This window comes from Lissotriton vulgaris, chromosome 5 (genome assembly GCF_964263255.1).
Source record: "Lissotriton vulgaris chromosome 5, aLisVul1.2, whole genome shotgun sequence".
In the NCBI taxonomy this organism is placed as follows: Eukaryota; Metazoa; Chordata; class Amphibia; order Caudata; family Salamandridae; genus Lissotriton; species Lissotriton vulgaris.
In genome coordinates, this window is record NC_141693.1 from 1,545,649,239 (window position 1) to 1,545,668,488 (window position 19,250).

The 19,250-nt window shown below is 39.5% G+C and overlaps 22 non-coding genes across 22 annotated transcripts; all 22 read right to left on the reverse strand.

The window, feature by feature from the left end:
- Positions 1–210: 210 nt before the first annotated feature.
- On the reverse strand, positions 211–283 carry TRNAR-CCU (transfer RNA arginine (anticodon CCU)). The gene has a single exon. It is a non-coding gene; the product is annotated as a tRNA-Arg (tRNA).
- Positions 284–1,001: 718 nt separating this feature from the next.
- Positions 1,002–1,074, reverse strand: TRNAR-UCG (transfer RNA arginine (anticodon UCG)). The gene has a single exon. It is a non-coding gene; the product is annotated as a tRNA-Arg (tRNA).
- A 644-nt stretch (positions 1,075–1,718) lies between these two features.
- TRNAR-CCU (transfer RNA arginine (anticodon CCU)) lies at positions 1,719–1,791 on the reverse strand. The gene has a single exon. It is a non-coding gene; the product is annotated as a tRNA-Arg (tRNA).
- An 804-nt stretch (positions 1,792–2,595) lies between these two features.
- TRNAR-UCG (transfer RNA arginine (anticodon UCG)) lies at positions 2,596–2,668 on the reverse strand. The gene has a single exon. It is a non-coding gene; the product is annotated as a tRNA-Arg (tRNA).
- A 646-nt stretch (positions 2,669–3,314) lies between these two features.
- Positions 3,315–3,387, reverse strand: TRNAR-CCU (transfer RNA arginine (anticodon CCU)). The gene has a single exon. It is a non-coding gene; the product is annotated as a tRNA-Arg (tRNA).
- Positions 3,388–4,190: 803 nt separating this feature from the next.
- Positions 4,191–4,263, reverse strand: TRNAR-UCG (transfer RNA arginine (anticodon UCG)). Its single transcript has one exon. It is a non-coding gene; the product is annotated as a tRNA-Arg (tRNA).
- A 644-nt stretch (positions 4,264–4,907) lies between these two features.
- Positions 4,908–4,980, reverse strand: TRNAR-CCU (transfer RNA arginine (anticodon CCU)). The gene has a single exon. It is a non-coding gene; the product is annotated as a tRNA-Arg (tRNA).
- An 804-nt stretch (positions 4,981–5,784) lies between these two features.
- Positions 5,785–5,857, reverse strand: TRNAE-UUC (transfer RNA glutamic acid (anticodon UUC)). Its single transcript has one exon. It is a non-coding gene; the product is annotated as a tRNA-Glu (tRNA).
- Positions 5,858–6,501: 644 nt separating this feature from the next.
- On the reverse strand, positions 6,502–6,574 carry TRNAR-CCU (transfer RNA arginine (anticodon CCU)). Its single transcript has one exon. It is a non-coding gene; the product is annotated as a tRNA-Arg (tRNA).
- An 803-nt stretch (positions 6,575–7,377) lies between these two features.
- On the reverse strand, positions 7,378–7,450 carry TRNAQ-UUG (transfer RNA glutamine (anticodon UUG)). Its single transcript has one exon. It is a non-coding gene; the product is annotated as a tRNA-Gln (tRNA).
- Positions 7,451–8,094: 644 nt separating this feature from the next.
- TRNAR-CCU (transfer RNA arginine (anticodon CCU)) lies at positions 8,095–8,167 on the reverse strand. Its single transcript has one exon. It is a non-coding gene; the product is annotated as a tRNA-Arg (tRNA).
- A 718-nt stretch (positions 8,168–8,885) lies between these two features.
- TRNAR-UCG (transfer RNA arginine (anticodon UCG)) lies at positions 8,886–8,958 on the reverse strand. The gene has a single exon. It is a non-coding gene; the product is annotated as a tRNA-Arg (tRNA).
- A 644-nt stretch (positions 8,959–9,602) lies between these two features.
- TRNAR-CCU (transfer RNA arginine (anticodon CCU)) lies at positions 9,603–9,675 on the reverse strand. The gene has a single exon. It is a non-coding gene; the product is annotated as a tRNA-Arg (tRNA).
- Positions 9,676–10,479: 804 nt separating this feature from the next.
- TRNAR-UCG (transfer RNA arginine (anticodon UCG)) lies at positions 10,480–10,552 on the reverse strand. The gene has a single exon. It is a non-coding gene; the product is annotated as a tRNA-Arg (tRNA).
- Positions 10,553–11,198: 646 nt separating this feature from the next.
- TRNAR-CCU (transfer RNA arginine (anticodon CCU)) lies at positions 11,199–11,271 on the reverse strand. Its single transcript has one exon. It is a non-coding gene; the product is annotated as a tRNA-Arg (tRNA).
- Positions 11,272–12,792: 1,521 nt separating this feature from the next.
- On the reverse strand, positions 12,793–12,865 carry TRNAR-CCU (transfer RNA arginine (anticodon CCU)). The gene has a single exon. It is a non-coding gene; the product is annotated as a tRNA-Arg (tRNA).
- An 803-nt stretch (positions 12,866–13,668) lies between these two features.
- TRNAR-UCG (transfer RNA arginine (anticodon UCG)) lies at positions 13,669–13,741 on the reverse strand. The gene has a single exon. It is a non-coding gene; the product is annotated as a tRNA-Arg (tRNA).
- Positions 13,742–14,381: 640 nt separating this feature from the next.
- Positions 14,382–14,454, reverse strand: TRNAR-CCU (transfer RNA arginine (anticodon CCU)). Its single transcript has one exon. It is a non-coding gene; the product is annotated as a tRNA-Arg (tRNA).
- An 804-nt stretch (positions 14,455–15,258) lies between these two features.
- On the reverse strand, positions 15,259–15,331 carry TRNAR-UCU (transfer RNA arginine (anticodon UCU)). Its single transcript has one exon. It is a non-coding gene; the product is annotated as a tRNA-Arg (tRNA).
- A 644-nt stretch (positions 15,332–15,975) lies between these two features.
- TRNAR-CCU (transfer RNA arginine (anticodon CCU)) lies at positions 15,976–16,048 on the reverse strand. The gene has a single exon. It is a non-coding gene; the product is annotated as a tRNA-Arg (tRNA).
- A 2,396-nt stretch (positions 16,049–18,444) lies between these two features.
- TRNAR-UCG (transfer RNA arginine (anticodon UCG)) lies at positions 18,445–18,517 on the reverse strand. Its single transcript has one exon. It is a non-coding gene; the product is annotated as a tRNA-Arg (tRNA).
- Positions 18,518–19,161: 644 nt separating this feature from the next.
- TRNAR-CCU (transfer RNA arginine (anticodon CCU)) lies at positions 19,162–19,234 on the reverse strand. The gene has a single exon. It is a non-coding gene; the product is annotated as a tRNA-Arg (tRNA).
- Positions 19,235–19,250: the final 16 nt, after the last annotated feature.

The following is a 19,250-nucleotide window of genomic DNA, read 5'->3' on the forward strand; positions in this document are numbered from 1 at the left end:
AGGAATATCTTCTGCCGGGTCAAAGTTGCATCTGACAAAGATAGGTGTTTAAAAATCTACTTTGTAGTTTCAGAACACCAACATGAGTCCGGAGAGTACAGAAGTAAAATGGTACCATTTCAAAGTTCCTAATACCTCATAAGCTTCTGGGCGGAAGCATGTAATAAATATATAAATTTTTCAAGAAAAGTAATACTGGATATTGGTTTTCACCTCAGATGTGACTCGAACCCACAATCCCTGGCTTAGGAGGCCAGTGCCTTATCCATTAGGCCACTGAGGCACAGATGAGCACTTGCAGTCTAGAGGCATTATTTAAATGTATTCAATCGTCAAACACTGGTGTCTGCACACCGGACATTTCTCAGTTCTCTCCATAAGTAAACTTCCCATTTTCATCCTCTTCCATCCCCGACTTTAACACTCTGTTCTGTGCTATAATGGAGGCTCTGCATTTCGAGCAAGTGGAGAGAAATTGGAGGAGAACCACTTTCGACTCAACACTTCTTCTTTCCTGGATGCTTTTCTCAATAAACTGGGCTTTGACAGTGGTATCAAGCCGTCCAAATTAGCCAACTGTGTCATCAGCAAAGGCAGCCAATGTGCCAATCCTTTATAATTCTTCTGTAGTACTTTTCTTTCTCGTAGGCAAAATTAGCACTTTAACTGCACAAATCATACAGATTTTTACACTTGAAGCACTCCATGAACACATACTTACACACCTTGCATTTCATCTACACACCCTTAAGCTAAAAACCCATTCTGTCAAGTCAAAATTCTGCAACCCTATTACATATTCAGTGCGTGTACATAGAAGCACTTCTTAATGCCACTAACATGAACAAGATTTTAGGCTGAAGATGCAATCTAAATGACTGTGCAGTATGTACTCCACTTCATGAATAATTAGGAATGAGAACATGATGGCTATAAGAGTATTGGAAGAGCCTGCTTCCATTCTGAATGGAAATCTGAATTGTGTGACCATTGGCAAAAACCGACCACGAAGGGACTCGAACCCTCAATCTTCTGATCCGAAGTCAGACGCCTTATCCATTAGGCCACGCGGTCATATGTCCTGCTGTGCTTATTTTTATAATGTAGGTGGTATGCAAGGATGGGAAATATGATATTGATAGTTATTTAGGTTTACATCCCATTGTGTGTTTTCAGCTCCTTTCAATTAAAGCACTCTTTTGGAATCTATATAATGAAAATGTCACCAGTACGATAAGCTTTTGTTTTCCTTTTTGCATTTAAACCTCTTTCTTCATGAGAATAAAGCTCAGTTGTATGCTTTACATAGCTCTGGATATTTCTAGAGGTGGAGAGAAACTGTTTTGACAGTAGTAAAAACTGCTCCTTTCTGGATATGCCAATTTACACACGCTCAAAGGTTGTATACGTTTCATGAATCCTGACTTGCCCTATTCAAGTAGCTGAAAGCCTGTCACCACCTCTAGAAACAACAGTTACACCAATCCAATTCAAATAATTTTTTCCAAAGGAATATCTTCTCCCGGGTCAAAGTTGCATCTGACAAAGATAGGTGTTTAAAAATCTACTTTGTAGTTTCAGAACACCAACATAAGTCCGGAGAGTACAGAAGTAAAATGGTACCATTTCAAAGTTCCTGATACCTCATAAGCTTCTGAGGGGAAGCATGTAATAAATAAATAAATGTTTCTAGAAAAGTAATAGTGGATATTGGTTTTCACCTCAGATGGGACTCGAACCCACAATCCCTGGCTTAGGAGGCCAGTGCCTTATCCATTAGGCCACTGAGGCACAGATGAACACTTGCAGTCTAGAGGCATTATTTAAATGTATTCAACCGTCAAACACTGGTGTCTGCACACAGGACATTTCTCAGTTCTCTCCATAAGTAAACTTCCCATTTTCATCCTCTTCCATCCCCGACTTTAACACTCTGTTCTGTGCTATAATGGAGGCTCTGCATTTCGAGCAAGTGGAGAGAAATTGGAGGAGAACCACTTTCGACTCAACACTTCTTCTTTCCTGGATGCTTTTCTCAATAAACTGGGCTTTGACAGTGGTATCAAGCCGTCCTTGTCTTCAGCAGGACACAGAAACAGGCACCAAGTCTCCTAACCAAGTTCAACCACACTCTACAACTTAATAGACCAATGCTTTACAAATTAGCCAACTGTGTCATCAGCAAATTCAGCCAATGTGCCAATCCTTTATAATTCTTCTGTAGTACTTTTCTTTCTCGTAGGCAAAATTAGCACTTTAACTGCACAAATCATACAGATTTTTAAACTTGAAGCACTCCATGAACACATACTTACACACCTTGCATTTCATCTACACACCCTTAAGCTAAAAACCCATTCTGTCAAGTCAAAATTCTGCAACCCTATTACATATTCAGTGCGTGTACATAGAAGCACTTCTTAATGCCACTAACATGGACAAGATTTTAGGCTGAAGATGCAATCTAAATGACTGTGCAGTATGTACTCCACTTCATGAATAATTAGGAATGAGAACATGATGGCTATAAGAGTATTGGAAGAGCCTGCTTCCATTCTGAACGGAAAGCTGAGTTGTGTGTCCATTGGCAAAAACCGACCACGAAGGGACTCGAACCCTCAATCTTCTGATCCGAAGTCAGACACCTTATCCATCAGGCCACGCGGTCATATGTCCTGCTGTGCTTAGTTTTTATAATGTAGGTGGTATGCAAGGATGGGAAATATGATATTGATAGTTATTTATGTTTACATCCCATTGTGTTTTTTCAGCTCCTTTCAATTAAAGCACTCTTTTGGAATCTATATAATGAGAATGTCACCAGTACGATAAGCTTTTGTTTTCTTTTTTTGCATTTAAACCTCTTTCTTCATGAGATTAAAGCTCAGTTGTATGCTTTACATAGCTCTGGATATTTCCAGAAGTGGGGAGAAACTGTTTTGACAGTAGTACAATCTGCTCCTTTCTGGATATGCCAATTTACACACGCTCAAAGGTTGTATACGTTTCATGAATCCTGCCTTGCCCTATTCAAGTAGCTGAAAGCCTGTCACCACCTCTAGAAACAACAGTTACACCAATCCAATTCAAATCATTTTTTCCAAAGGAATATCTTCTGCCGGGTCAAAGTTGCATCTGACAAAGATAGGTGTTTAAAAATCTACTTTGTAGTTTCAGAACACCAACATGAGTCCGGGGAGTACAGAAGTAAAATGGTACCATTTCAAAGTTCCTAATACCTCATAAGCTTCTGAGCGGAAGCATGTAATAAATATATAAATTTTTCAAGAAAAGTAATACTGGATATTGGTTTTCACCTCAGATGGGACTTGAACCCACAATCCCTGGCTTAGGAGGCCAGTGCCTTATCCATTAGGCCACTGAGGCACAGATAAACACTTGCAGTCTAGAGGCATTATTTAAATGTATTCAATCGTCAAACACTGGTGTCTGCACACAGGACATTTCTCAGTTCTCTCCATAAGTAAACTTCCCATTTTCATCCTCTTCCATCCCCGACTTTAACGCTCTTTTCTGTGCTATAATGGAGGCTCTGCATTTCGCGCAAGTGGAGAGAAATTGGAGGAGAACCACTTTCGACTCAACACTTCTTCTTTCCTGGATGCTTTTCTCAATAAACTGGGCTTTGACAGTGGTATCAAGCCGTCCTTGTCTTCAGCAGGACTCAGAAACAGGCACCAAGTCTCCTAACCAAGTTCAACCACACTCTGCAACTTAATAGACCAATGCTTCACAAATTAGCCAACTGTGTCATCAGCAAAGGCAGCCAATGTGCCAATCCTTTATAATTCTTCTGTAGTACTTCTCTTTCTCGTAGGCAAAATTAGCACTTTAACTGCACAAATCATACAGATTTTACACTTGAAGCACTCCATGAACACATACTTACACACCTTGCATTTCATCTACACACCCTTAAGCTAAAAACCCATTCTGTCAAGTCAAAATTCTGCAACCCTATTACATATTCCGTGCGTGTACATAGAAGCACTTCTTAATGCCACTAACATGAACAAGATTTTAGGCTAAAGATGCAATCTAAATGACTGTGCAGTATGTACTCCACTTCATGAATAATTAGGAATGAGAACATGATGGCTATAAGAGTATTGGAATAGCCTGCTTCCATTCTGAATGGAAATCTGAGTTGTGTGACCATTGGCAAAAACCGACCACGAAGGGACTCGAACCCTCAATCTTCTGATCCGAAGTCAGACGCCTTATCCATTAGGCCACGCGGTCATATGTCCTGCTGTGTTTATTTTTATAATGTAGGTGGTATGCAAGGATGGGAAATATGATATTGATAGTTATTTAGGTTTACATCCCATTGTGTGTTTTCAGCTCCTTTCAATTAAAGCACTCTTTTGTAATCTATATAATGAAAATGTCACCAGTACGATAAGCTTTTGTTTTCTTTTTTGCATTTAGACCTCTTTCTTCATGAGAATAAAGCTCAGTTGTATGCTTTACATAGCTCTGGATATTTCTAGAGGTGGAGAGAAACTGTTTTGACAGTAGTAAAAACTGCTCCTTTCTGGATATGCCAATTTACACACGCTCAAAGGTTGTATACGTTTCATGAATCCTGACTTGCCCTATTCAAGTAGCTGAAAGCCTGTCACCACCTCTAGAAACAACAGTTACACCAATCCAATTCAAATAATTTTTTCCAAAGGAATATCTTCTCCCGGGTCAAAGTTGCATCTGACAAAGATAGGTGTTTAAAAATCTACTTTGTAGTTTCAGAACACCAACATGACTCTGAAGAGTACAGAAGTAAAATGGTACCATTTCAAAGTTCCTAATACCACATAAGCTTCTGAGCGGAAGCATGTAATAAATATATCAATTTTTCTGGAAAAGTAAGAGTGGATATTGTTTTTCACCTCAGATGGGACTTGAACCCACAATCCCTGGCTTAGGAGGCCAGTGCCTTATCCATTAGGCCACTGAGGCACAGATAAACACTTGCAGTCTAGAGGCATTATTTAAATGTATTCAATCATCAAACACTGGTGTCTGCACACAGGACATTTCTCAGTTCTCTCCATAAGTAAACTTCCCATTTTCATCCTCTTCCATCCCCGACTTTAACACTCTGTTCTGTGCTATAATGGAGGCTCTGCATTTCGAGCAAGTGGAGAGAAATTGGAGGAGAACCACTTTCGACTCAACACTTCTTCTTTCCTGGATGCTTTTCTCAATAAACTGGGCTTTGACAGTGGTATCAAGCCGTCCTTGTCTTCAGCAGGACACAGAAACAGGCACCAAGTCTCCTAACCAAGTTCAACCACACTCTGCAACTTAATAGACCAATGCTTTACAAATTAGCCAACTGTGTCATCAGCAAAGGTAGCCAATGTGTCAATCCTTTATAATTCTTCTGTAGTACTTTTCTTTCTCGTAGGTAAAATTAGCACTTTAACTGCACAAATCATACAGATTTTTAAACTTGAAGCACTCCATGAACACATACTTACACACCTTGCATTTCATCTACACACCCTTAAGCTAAAAACCCATTCTGTCAAGTCAAAATTCTGCAACCCTATTACATATTCAGTGCGTGTACATAGAAGCACTTCTTAATGCCACTAACATGGACAAGATTTTAGGCTGAAGATGCAATCTAAATGACTGTGCAGTATGTACTCCACTTCATGAATAATTAGGAATGAGAACATGATGGCTATAAGAGTATTGGAAGAGCCTGCTTCCATTCTGAACGGAAAGCTGAGTTGTGTGTCCATTGGCAAAAACCGACCACGAAGGGACTCGAACCCTCAATCTTCTGATCGAAAGTCAGACACCTTATCCATCAGGCCACGCGGTCATATGTCCTGCTGTGCTTATTTTTATAATGTAGGTGGTATGCAAGGATGGGAAATATGATATTGATAGTTATTTAGGTTTACATCCCATTGTGTTTTTTCAGCTCCTTTCAATTAAAGCACTCTTTTGGAATCTATATAATGAGAATGTCACCAGTACGATAAGCTTTTGTTTTCTTTTTTGCATTTAAACCTCTTTCTTCATGAGAATAAAGCTCAGTTGTAAGCTTTACATAGCTCTGGATATTTCTAGAGGTGGAGAGAAACTGTTTTGACAGTAGTAAAAACTGCTCCTTTCTGGATATGCCAATTTACACACGCTCAAAGGTTGTATACGTTTCATGAATCCTGACTTGCCCTATTCAAGTAGCTGAAAGCCTGTCACCACCACTAGAAACAACAGTTACACCAATCCAATTCAAATAATTTTTTCCAAAGGAATATCTTCTCCCGGGTCAAAGTTGCATCTGACAAAGATAGGTGTTTAAAAATCTACTTTGTAGTTTCAGAACACCAACATGACTCTGAAGAGTACAGAAGTAAAATGGTACCATTTCAAAGTTCCTAATACCACATAAGCTTCTGAGCGGAAGCATGTAATAAATATACCAATTTTTCTGGAAAAGTAAGAGTGGATATTGGTTTTTACCTCAGATGGGACTCGAACCCACAATCCCTGGCTTAGGAGGCCAGTGCCTTATCCATTAGGCCACTGAGGCACAGATAAACACTTGCAGTCTAGAGGCATTATTTAAATGTATTCAATCGTCAAACACTGGTGTCTGCACACAGGACATTTCTCAGTTCTCTCCATAAGTAAACTTCCCATTTTCATCCTCTTCCATCCCCGACTTTAACACTCTGTTCTGTGCTGTAATGGACTCTCTGCATTTCGAGCAAGTGGAGAGAAATTGGAGGAGAACCACTCTCGACTCAACACTTCTTCTTTCCTGGATGCTTTTCTCAATAAACTGGGCTTTGACAGTGGTATCAAGCCGTCCTTGTCTTCAGCAGGACACCGAAACAGGCACCAAGTCTCCTATCCAAGTTCAACCACACTCTGCAACTTAATAGACCAATGCTTCACAAATTAGCCAACTGTGTCATCAGCAAAGGCAGCCAATGTGCCAATCCTTTATAATTCTTCTGTAGTAATTTTATTTCTCGTAGGCAAAATTAGCACTTTAACTGCACAAATCGTACAGATTTTACACTTGAAGCACTCCATGAACACATACTTACACACCTTGCATTTCATCTACACACCCTTAAGCTAAAAACCCATTCTGTCAAGTCAAAATTCTGCAACCCTATTACATATTCCGTGCGTGTACATAGAAGCACTTCTTAATGCCACTAACATGAACAAGATTTTAGGCTGAAGATGCAATCTAAATGACTGTGCAGTATGTACTCCACTTCATGAATAATTAGGAATGAGAACATGATGGCTATAAGAGTATTGGAAGAGCCTGCTTCCATTCTGAATGGAAATCTGAGATGTGTGACCATTGGCAAAAACTGACCACGAAGGGACTTGAACCCTCAATCTTCTGATCCAAAGTCAGACACCTTATCCATTAGGCCACGCGGTCATATGTCCTGCTGTCCTTATTTTTATAATGTAGGTGGTATACAAGGATGGGAAATATGATATTGATAGTTATTTAGGTTTACATCCCATTGTGTTTTTTCAGCTCCTTTCAATTAAACCTCTCTTTTGGAATCTATATAATGAGAATGTCACCAGTACGATAAGCTTTTGTTTTCTTTTTTGCATTTAAACCTCTTTCTTCATGAGATTAAAGCTCAGTTGTATGCTTTACATAGCTCTGGATATTTCCAGAAGTGGAGAGAAACTGTTTTGACAGTAGTACAAACTGCTCCTTTCTGGATATGCCAATTTACACACGCTCAAAGGTTGTATACGTTTCATGAATCCTGCCTTGCCCTATTCAAGTAGCTTAAAGCCTGTCACCACCTCTAGAAACAACAGTTACACCAATCCAATTCAAATCATTTTTTCCAAAGGAATATCTTCTGCCGGGTCAAAGTTGCATCTGACAAAGATAGGTGTTTAAAAATCTACTTTGTAGTTTCAGAACACCAACATGAGTCCGGAGAGTACAGAAGTAAAATGGTACCATTTCAAAGTTCCTAATACCTCATAAGCTTCTGGGCGGAAGCATGTAATAAATATATAAATTTTTCAAGAAAAGTAATACTGGATATTGGTTTTCACCTCAGATGTGACTCGAACCCACAATCCCTGGCTTAGGAGGCCAGTGCCTTATCCATTAGGCCACTGAGGCACAGATGAGCACTTGCAGTCTAGAGGCATTATTTAAATGTATTCAATCGTCAAACACTGGTGTCTGCACACAGGACATTTCTCAGTTCTCTCCATAAGTAAACTTCCCATTTTCATCCTCTTCCATCCCCGACTTTAACACTCTGTTCTGTGCTACAATGGAGGCTCTGCATTTCGAGCAAGTGGAGAGAAATTGGAGGAGAACCACTTTCGACTCAACACTTCTTCTTTCCTGGATGCTTTTCTCAATAAACTGGGCTTTGACAGTGGTATCAAGCCGTCCAAATTAGCCAACTGTGTCATCAGCAAAGGCAGCCAATGTGCCAATCCTTTATAATTCTTCTGTAGTACTTTTCTTTCTCGTAGGCAAAATTAGCACTTTAACTGCACAAATCATACAGATTTTAACACTTGAAGCACTCCATGAACACATACTTACACACCTTGCATTTCATCTACACACCCTTAAGCTAAAAACCCATTCTGTCAAGTCAAAATTCTGCAACCCTATTACATATTCAGTGCGTGTACATAGAAGCACTTCTTAATGCCACTAACATGAACAAGATTTTAGGCTGAAGATGCAATCTAAATGACTGTGCAGTATGTACTCCACTTCATGAATAATTAGGAATGAGAACATGATGGCTATAAGAGTATTGGAAGAGCCTGCTTCCATTCTGAATGGAAATCTGAGTTGTGTGACCATTGGCAAAAACCGACCACGAAGGGACTCGAACCCTCAATCTTCTGATCCGAAGTCAGACGCCTTATCCATTAGGCCACGCGGTCATATGTCCTGCTGTGCTTATTTTTATAATGTAGGTGGTATGCAAGGATGGGAAATATGATATTGATAGTTATTTAGGTTTACATCCCATTGTGTGTTTTCAGCTCCTTTCAATTGAAGCACTCTTTTGGAATCTATATAATGAAAATGTCACCAGTACGATAAGCTTTTGTTTTCCTTTTTGCATTTAAACCTCTTTCTTCATGAGAATAAAGCTCAGTTGTATGCTTTACATAGCTCTGGATATTTCTAGAGGTGGAGAGAAACTGTTTTGACAGTAGTAAAAACTGCTCCTTTCTGGATATGCCAATTTACACACGCTCAAAGGTTGTATACGTTTCATGAATCCTGACTTGCCCTATTCAAGTAGCTGAAAGCCTGTCACCACCTCTAGAAACAACAGTTACACCAATCCAATTCAAATAATTTTTTCCAAAGGAATATCTTCTCCCGGGTCAAAGTTGCATCTGACAAAGATAGGTGTTTAAAAATCTACTTTGTAGTTTCAGAACACCAACATAAGTCCGGAGAGTACAGAAGTAAAATGGTACCATTTCAAAGTTCCTGATACCTCATAAGCTTCTGAGGGGAAGCATGTAATAAATAAATAAATTTTTCTAGAAAAGTAATAGTGGATATTGGTTTTCACCTCAGATGGGACTCGAACCCACAATCCCTGGCTTAGGAGGCCAGTGCCTAATCCATTAGGCCACTGAGGCACAGATGAACTCTTGCAGTCTAGAGGCATTATTTAAATGTATTCAACCGTCAAACACTGGTGTCTGCACACAGGACATTTCTCAGTTCTCTCCATAAGTAAACTTCCCATTTTCATCCTCTTCCATCCCCGACTTTAACACTCTGTTCTGTGCTATAATGGAGGCTCTGCATTTCGAGCAAGTGGAGAGAAATTGGAGGAGAACCACTTTCGACTCAACACTTCTTCTTTCCTGGATGCTTTTCTCAATAAACTGGGCTTTGACAGTGGTATCAAGCCGTCCTTGTCTTCAGCAGGACACAGAAACAGGCACCAAGTCTCCTAACCAAGTTCAACCACACTCTACAACTTAATAGACCAATGCTTTACAAATTAGCCAACTGTGTCATCAGCAAATTCAGCCAATGTGCCAATCCTTTATAATTCTTCTGTAGTACTTTTCTTTCTCGTAGGCAAAATTAGCACTTTAACTGCACAAATCATACAGATTTTTAAACTTGAAGCACTCCATGAACACATACTTACACACCTTGCATTTCATCTACACACCCTTAAGCTAAAAACCCATTCTGTCAAGTCAAAATTCTGCAACCCTATTACATATTCAGTGCGTGTACATAGAAGCACTTCTTAATGCCACTAACATGGACAAGATTTTAGGCTGAAGATGCAATCTAAATGACTGTGCAGTATGTACTCCACTTCATGAATAATTAGGAATGAGAACATGATGGCTATAAGAGTATTGGAAGAGCCTGCTTCCATTCTGAACGGAAAGCTGAGTTGTGTGTCCATTGGCAAAAACCGACCACGAAGGGACTCGAACCCTCAATCTTCTGATCCGAAGTCAGACACCTTATCCATCAGGCCACGCGGTCATATGTCCTGCTGTGCTTAGTTTTTATAATGTAGGTGGTATGCAAGGATGGGAAATATGATATTGATAGTTATTTATGTTTACATCCCATTGTGTTTTTTCAGCTCCTTTCAATTAAAGCACTCTTTTGGAATCTATATAATGAGAATGTCACCAGTACGATAAGCTTTTGTTTTCTTTTTTTGCATTTAAACCTCTTTCTTCATGAGATTAAAGCTCAGTTGTATGCTTTACATAGCTCTGGATATTTCCAGAAGTGGGGAGAAACTGTTTTGACAGTAGTACAATCTGCTCCTTTCTGGATATGCCAATTTACACACGCTCAAAGGTTGTATACGTTTCATGAATCCTGCCTTGCCCTATTCAAGTAGCTGAAAGCCTGTCACCACCTCTAGAAACAACAGTTACACCAATCCAATTCAAATCATTTTTTCCAAAGGAATATCTTCTGCCGGGTCAAAGTTGCATCTGACAAAGATAGGTGTTTAAAAATCTACTTTGTAGTTTCAGAACACCAACATGAGTCCGGGGAGTACAGAAGTAAAATGGTACCATTTCAAAGTTCCTAATACCTCATAAGCTTCTGAGCGGAAGCATGTAATAAATATATAAATTTTTCAAGAAAATTAATACTGGATATTGGTTTTCACCTCAGATGGGACTTGAACCCACAATCCCTGGCTTAGGAGGCCAGTGCCTTATCCATTAGGCCACTGAGGCACAGATAAACACTTGCAGTCTAGAGGCATTATTTAAATGTATTCAATCGTCAAACACTGGTGTCTGCACACAGGACATTTCTCAGTTCTCTCCATAAGTAAACTTCCCATTTTCATCCTCTTCCATCCCCGACTTTAACGCTCTTTTCTGTGCTATAATGGAGGCTCTGCATTTCGCGCAAGTGGAGAGAAATTGGAGGAGAACCACTTTCGACTCAACACTTCTTCTTTCCTGGATGCTTTTCTCAATAAACTGGGCTTTGACAGTGGTATCAAGCCGTCCTTGTCTTCAGCAGGACTCAGAAACAGGCACCAAGTCTCCTAACCAAGTTCAACCACACTCTGCAACTTAATAGACCAATGCTTCACAAATTAGCCAACTGTGTCATCAGCAAAGGCAGCCAATGTGCCAATCCTTTATAATTCTTCTGTAGTACTTTTCTTTCTCGTAGGCAAAATTAGCACTTTAACTGCACAAATCATACAGATTTTTAAACTTGAAGCACTCCATGAACACATACTTACACACCTTGCATTTCATCTACACACCCTTAAGCTAAAAACCCATTCTGTCAAGTCAAAATTCTGCAACCCTATTACATATTCCGTGCGTGTACATAGAAGCACTTCTTAATGCCACTAACATGAACAAGATTTTAGGCTGAAGATGCAATCTAAATGACTGTGCAGTATGTACTCCACTTCATGAATAATTAGGAATGAGAACATGATGGCTATAAGAGTATTGGAAGAGCCTGCTTCCATTCTGAATGGAAATCTGAGTTGTGTGACCATTGGCAAAAACCGACCACAAAGGGACACGAACCCTCAATCTTCTGATCCGAAGTCAGACGCCTTATCCATTAGGACACGCGGTCATATGCCCTGCTGTGCTTATTTTTATAATGTAGGTGGTATGCAAGGATGGGAAATATGATATTGATAGTTATTTAGGTTTACATCCCATTGTGTGTTTTCAGCTCCTTTCAATTAAAGCACTCTTTTGGAATCTATATAATGAAAATGTCACCAGTACGATAAGCTTTTGTTTTCTTTTTTGCATTTAAACCTCTTCCTTCATGAGAATAAAGCTCAGTTGTATGCTTTACATAGCTCTGGATATTTCTAGAGGTGGAGAGAAACTGTTTTGACAGTAGTAAAAACTGCTCCTTTCTGGATATGCCAATTTACACACGCTCAAAGGTTGTATACGTTTCATGAATCCTGACTTGCCCTATTCAAGTAGCTGAAAGCCTGTCACCACCTCTAGAAACAACAGTTACACCAATCCAATTCAAATATTTTTTTCCAAAGGAATATCTTCTCCCGGGTCAAAGTTGCATCTGACAAAGATAGGTGTTTAAAAATCTACTTTGTAGTTTCAGAACACCAACATGACTCTGAAGAGTACAGAAGTAAAATGGTACCATTTCAAAGTTCCTAATACCACATAAGCTTCTGAGCGTAAGCATGTAATAAATATATCAATTTTTCTGGAAAAGAAAGAGTGGATATTGGTTTTCACCTCAGATGGGACTCGAACCCACAATCCCTGGCTTAGGAGGCCAGTGCCTTATCCATTAGGCCACTGAGGCACAGATAAACACTTGCAGTCTAGAGGCATTATTTAAATGTATTCAATCGTCAAACACTGGTGTCTGCACACAGGACATTTCTCAGTTCTCTCCATAAGTAAACTTCCCATTTTCATCCTCTTCCATCCCCGACTTTAACACTCTGTTCTGTGCTATAATGGAGGCTCTGCATTTCGAGCAAGTGGAGAGAAATTGGAGGAGAACCACTTTCGACTCAACACTTCTTCTTTCCTGGATGCTTTTCTCAATAAACTGGGCTTTGACAGTGGTATCAAGCCGTCCTTGTCTTCAGCAGGACACAGAAACAGGCACCTAGTCTCCTAACCAAGTTCAACCACACTCTGCAACTTAATAGACCAATGCTTCACAAATTAGCCAACTGTGTCATCAGCAAAGGCAGCCAATGTGCCAATCCTTTATAATTCTTCTGTAGTACTTCTCTTTCTCGTAGGCAAAATTAGCACTTTAACTGCACAAATCATACAGATTTTACACTTGAAGCACTCCATGAACACATACTTACACACCTTGCATTTCATCTACACACCCTTAAGCTAAAAACCTATTCTGTCAAGTCAAAATTCTGCAACCCTATTACATATTCAGTGCGTGTACATAGAAGCACTTCTTAATGCCACTAACATGAACAAGATTTTAGGCTGAAGATGCAATCTAAATGACTGTGCAGTATGGACTCCACTTCATGAATAATTAGGAATGAGAACATGATGGCTATAAGAGTATTGGAAGAGCCTGCTTCCATTCTGAATGGAAATCTGAGATGTGTGACCATTGGCAAAAACTGACCACGAAGGGACTCGAACCCTCAATCTTCTGATCCGAAGTCAGACACCTTATCCATTAGGCCACGCAGTCATATGTCCTGCTGTGCTTATTTTTATAATGTAGGTTGTATGCAAGGATGGGAAATATGATATTGATAGTTATTTAGGTTTACATCCCATTGTGTGTTTTCAGCTCCTTTCAATTAAAGCACTCTTTTGGAATCTATATAATGAAAATGTCACCAGTACGATAAGCTTTTGTTTTCTTTTTTGCATTTAAACCTCTTTCTTCATGAGATTAAAGCTCAGTTGTATGCTTTACATAGCTCTGGATATTTCCAGAAGTGGAGAGAAACTGTTTTGACAGTAGTACAAACTGCTCCTTTCTGGATATGCCAATTTACACACGCTCAAAGGTTGTATGTGTTTCATGAATCCTGACTTGCCCTATTCAAGTAGCTGAAAGCCTGTCACCACCTCTAGAAACAACAGTTACACCAATCCAATTCAAATCATTTTTTCCAAAGGAATATCTTCTGCTGGGTCAAAGTTGCATCTGACAAAGATAGGTGTTTAAAAATCTACTTTGTAGTTTCAGAACACCAACATAAGTCCGGAGAGTACAGAAGTAAAATGGTACCATTTCAAAGTTCCTGATACCTCATAAGCTTCTGAGGGGAAGCATGTAATAAATAAATTTTTCTAGAAAAGTAATAGTGGATATTGGTTTTCACCTCAGATGGGACTCGAACCCACAATCCCTGGCTTAGGAGGCCAGTGCCTTATCCATTAGGCCACTGAGGCACAGATGAACACTTGCAGTCTAGAGGCATTATTTAAATGTATTCAATCGTCAAACACTGGTGTCTGCACACAGGACATTTCTCAGTTCTCTCCATAAGTAAACTTCCCATTTTCATCCTCTTCCATCCCCGACTTTAACACTCTGTTCTGTGCTATAATGGAGGCTCTGCATTTCGAGCAAGTGGAGAGAAATTGGAGGAGAACCACTTTCGACTCAACACTTCTTCTTTCCTGGATGCTTTTCTCAATAAACTGGGCTTTGACAGTGGTATCAAGCCGTCCTTGTCTTCAGCAGGACACAGAAACAGGCACCAAGTCTCCTAACCAAGTTCAACCACACTCTGCAACTTAATAGACCAATGCTTTACAAATTAGCCAACTGTGTCATCAGCAAAGGCAGCCAATGTGCCAATCCTTTATAATTCTTCTGTAGTACTTTTCTTTCTCGTAGGCAAAATTAGCACTTTAACTGCACAAATCATACAGATTTTTAAACTTGAAGCACTCCATGAACACATACTTACACACCTTGCATTTCATCTACACACCCTTAAGCTAAAAACCCATTCTGTCAAGTCAAAATTCTGCAACCCTATTACATTTTCAGTGCGTGTACATAGAAGCACTTCTTAATGCCACTAACATGGACAAGATTTTAGACTGAAGATGCAATCTAAATGACTGTGCAGTATGTACTCCACTTCATGAATAATTAGGAATGAGAACATGATGGCTATAAGAGTATTTGAAGAGCCTGCTTCCATTCTGAACGGAAAGCTGAGTTGTGTGTCCATTGGCAAAAACCGACCACGAAGGGACTCGAACCCTCAATCTTCTGATCAGAAGTCAGACACCTTATCCATCAGGCCACGTGGTCATATGTCCTGCTGCGCTCATTTTTATAATGTAGGTGGTATGCAAGGATGGGAAATATGATATTGATAGTTATTTAGGTTTACATCCCATTGTGTTTTTTCAGCTCCTTTCAATTAAAGCACTCTTTTGGAATCTATATAATGAGAATGTCACCTGTACGATAAGCTTTTGTTTTCTTTTTTGCATTTAAACCTCTTTCTTCATGAGATTAAAGCTCAGTTGTATGCTTTACATAGCTCTGGATATTTCCAGAAGTGGAGAGAAACTGTTTTGACAGTATTACAAACTGCTCCTTTCTGGATATGCCAATTTACACACGCTCAAAGGTTGTATACGTTTCATGAATCCTGCCTTGCCCTATTCAAGTAGCTGAAAGCCTGTCACTACCTCTAGAAACAACAGTTACACCAATCCAATTCAAATCATTTTTTCCAAAGGAATATCTTCTGCCGGGTCAAAGTTGCATCTGACAAAGATAGGTGTTTAAAAATCTACTTTGTAGTTTCAGAACACCAACATGAGTCCGGGGAGTACAGAAGTAAAATGGTACCATTTCAAAGTTTCTAATACCTCATAAGCTTCTGAGCGGAAGCATGTAATAAATATATAAATTTTTCAAGAAAAGTAATACTGGATATTAGTTTTCACCTCAGATGGGACTCGAACCCACAATCCCTGGCTTAGGAGGTCAGTGCCTTATCCATTAGGCCACTGAGGCACAGATGAACACTTGCAATCTAGAGGCATTATTTAAATGTATTCAATCGTCAAACACTGGTGTCTGCACACAGGACATTTCTCAGTTCTCTCCATAAGTAAACTTCCCATTTTGATCCTCTTCCATCCCCGACTTTAACACTCTGTTCTGTGATATAATGGACTCTCTGCATTTCGAGCAAGTGGAGAGAAATTGAAGGAGAACCACTCTCGACTCAACACTTCGTCTTTCCTGGATGCTTTTCTCAATAAACTGGGCTTTGACAGTGGTATCAAGCCGTCCTTGTCTTCAGCAGGACACAGAAACAGGCACCAAGTCTCCTAACCAAGTTCAACCACACTCTGCAACTTAATAGACCAATGCTTCACAAATTAGCCAACTGTGTCATCAGCAAAGGCAGCCAATGTGCCAATCCTTTATAATTCTTCTGTAGTACTTCTCTTTCTCGTAGGCAAAATTAGCACTTTAACTGCACAAATCATACAGATTTTACACTTGAAGCACTCCATGAACACATACTTACACACCTAGCATTTCATCTACACACCCTTAAGCTAAAAACCCATTCTGTCAAGTCAAAATTCTGCAACCCTATTACATATTCCGTGCGTGTACATAGAAGCACTTCTTAATGCCACTAACATGAACAAGATTTTAGGCTGAAGATGCAATCTAAATGACTGTGCAGTATGTACTCCACTTCATGAATAATTAGGAATGAGAACATGATGGCTATAAGAGTATTGGAAGAGCCTGCTTCCATTCTGAATGGAAATCTGAGTTGTGTGACCATTGGCAAAAACCGACCACAAAGGGACTCGAACCCTCAATCTTCTGATCCGAAGTCAGACGCCTTATCCATTAGGACACGCGGTCATATGCCCTGCTGTGCTTATTTTTATAATGTAGGTGGTATGCAAGGATGGGAAATATGATATTGATAGTTATTTAGGTTTACATCCCATTGTGTGTTTTCAGCTCCTTTCAATTAAAGCACTCTTTTGGAATCTATATAATGAAAATGTCACCAGTACGATAAGCTTTTGTTTTCTTTTTTGCATTTAAACCTCTTCCTTCATGAGAATAAAGCTCAGTTGTATGCTTTACATAGCTCTGGATATTTCTAGAGGTGGAGAGAAACTGTTTTGACAGTAGTAAAAACGGCTCCTTTCTGGATATGCCAATTTACACACGCTCAAAGGTTGTATACGTTTCATGAATCCTGACTTGCCCTATTCAAGTAGCTGAAAGCCTGTCACCACCTCTAGAAACAACAGTTACACCAATCCAATTCAAATAATTTTTTCCAAAGGAATATCTTCTCCCGGGTCAAAGTTGCATCTGACAAAGATAGGTGTTTAAAAATCTACTTTGTAGTTTCAGAACACCAACATGACTCTGAAGAGTACAGAAGTAAAATGGTACCATTTCAAAGTTCCTAATACCACATAAGCTTCTGAGCGGAAGCATGTAATAAATATATCAATTTTTCTGGAAAAGTAAGAGTGGATATTGGTTTTCACCTCACATGGGACTCGAACCCACAATCCCTGAATTAGGAGGCCAGTGCCTTATCCATTAGGCCACTGAGGCACAGATAAACACTTGCAGTCTAGAGGCATTATTTAAATGTATTCAATCGTCAAACACTGGTGTCTGCACACAGGACATTTCTCAGTTCTCTCCATAAGTAAACTTCCCATTTTCATCCTCTTCCATCCCCGACTTTAACACTCTGTTCTGTGCTATAATGGAGGCTCTGCATTTCGAGCAAGTGGAGAGAAATTGGAGGAGAACCACTTTCGACTCAACACTTCTTCTTTCCTGGATGCTTTTCTCAATAAACTGGGCTTTGACAGTGGTATCAAGCCGTCCTTGTCTTCAGCAGGACACAGAAACAGGCACCAAGTCTCCTAACCAAGTTCAACCACACTCTGCAACTTAATAGACCAATGCTTCACAAATTAGCCAACTGTGTCATCAGCAAAGGCAGCCAATGTGCCAATCCTTTATAATTCTTCTGTAGTACTTCTCTTTCTCGTAGGCAAAATTAGCACTTTAACTGCACAAATCATACAGATTTTACACTTGAAGCACTCCATGAACACATACTTACACACCTTGCATTTCATCTACACACCCTTAAGCTAAAAACCTATTCTGTCAAGTCAAAATTCTGCAACCCTATTACATATTCCATGCGTGTACATAGAAGCACTTCTTAATGCCACTAACATGAACAAGATTTTAGGCTGAAGATGCAATCTAAATGACTGTGCAGTATGGACTCCACTTCATGAATAATTAGGAATGAGAACATGATGGCTATAAGAGTATTGGAAGAGCCTGCTTCCATTCTGAATGGAAATCTGAGATGTGTGACCATTGGCAAAAACTGACCACGAAGGGACTCGAACCCTCAATCTTCTGATCCGAAGTCAGACACCTTATCCATTAGGCCACGCAGTCATATGTCCTGCTGTGCTTATTTTTATAATGTAGGTGGTATGCAAGGATGGGAAATATGATATTGATAGTTATTTAGGTTTACATCCCATTGTGTGTTTTCAGCTCCTTTCGATTAAAGCACTCTTTTGGAATCTATATAATGAAAATGTCACCAGTACGATAAGCTTTTGTTTTCTTTTTTGCATTTAAACCTCTTTCTTCATGAGATTAAAGCTCAGTTGTATGCTTTACATAGCTCTGGATATTTCCAGAAGTGGAGAGAAACTGTTTTGACAGTAGTACAAACTGCTCCTTTCTGGATATGCCAATTTACACACGCTCAAAGGTTGTATGTGTTTCATGAATCCTGACTTGCCCTATTCAAGTAGCTGAAAGCCTGTCACCACCTCTAGAAACAACAGTTACACCAATCCAATTCAAATCATTTTTTCCAAAGGAATATCTTCTGCTGGGTCAAAGTTGCATCTGACAAAGATAGGTGTTTAAAAATCTACTTTGTAGTTTCAGAACACCAACATAAGTCCGGAGAGTACAGAAGTAAAATGGTACCATTTCAAAGTTCCTGATACCTCATAAGCTTCTGAGGGGAAGCATGTAATAAATAAATAAATTTTTCTAGAAAAGTAATAGTGGATATTGGTTTTCACCTCAGATGGGACTCGAACCCACAATCCCTGGCTTAGGAGGCCAGTGCCTTATCCATTAGGCCACTGAGGCACAGATGAACATTTGC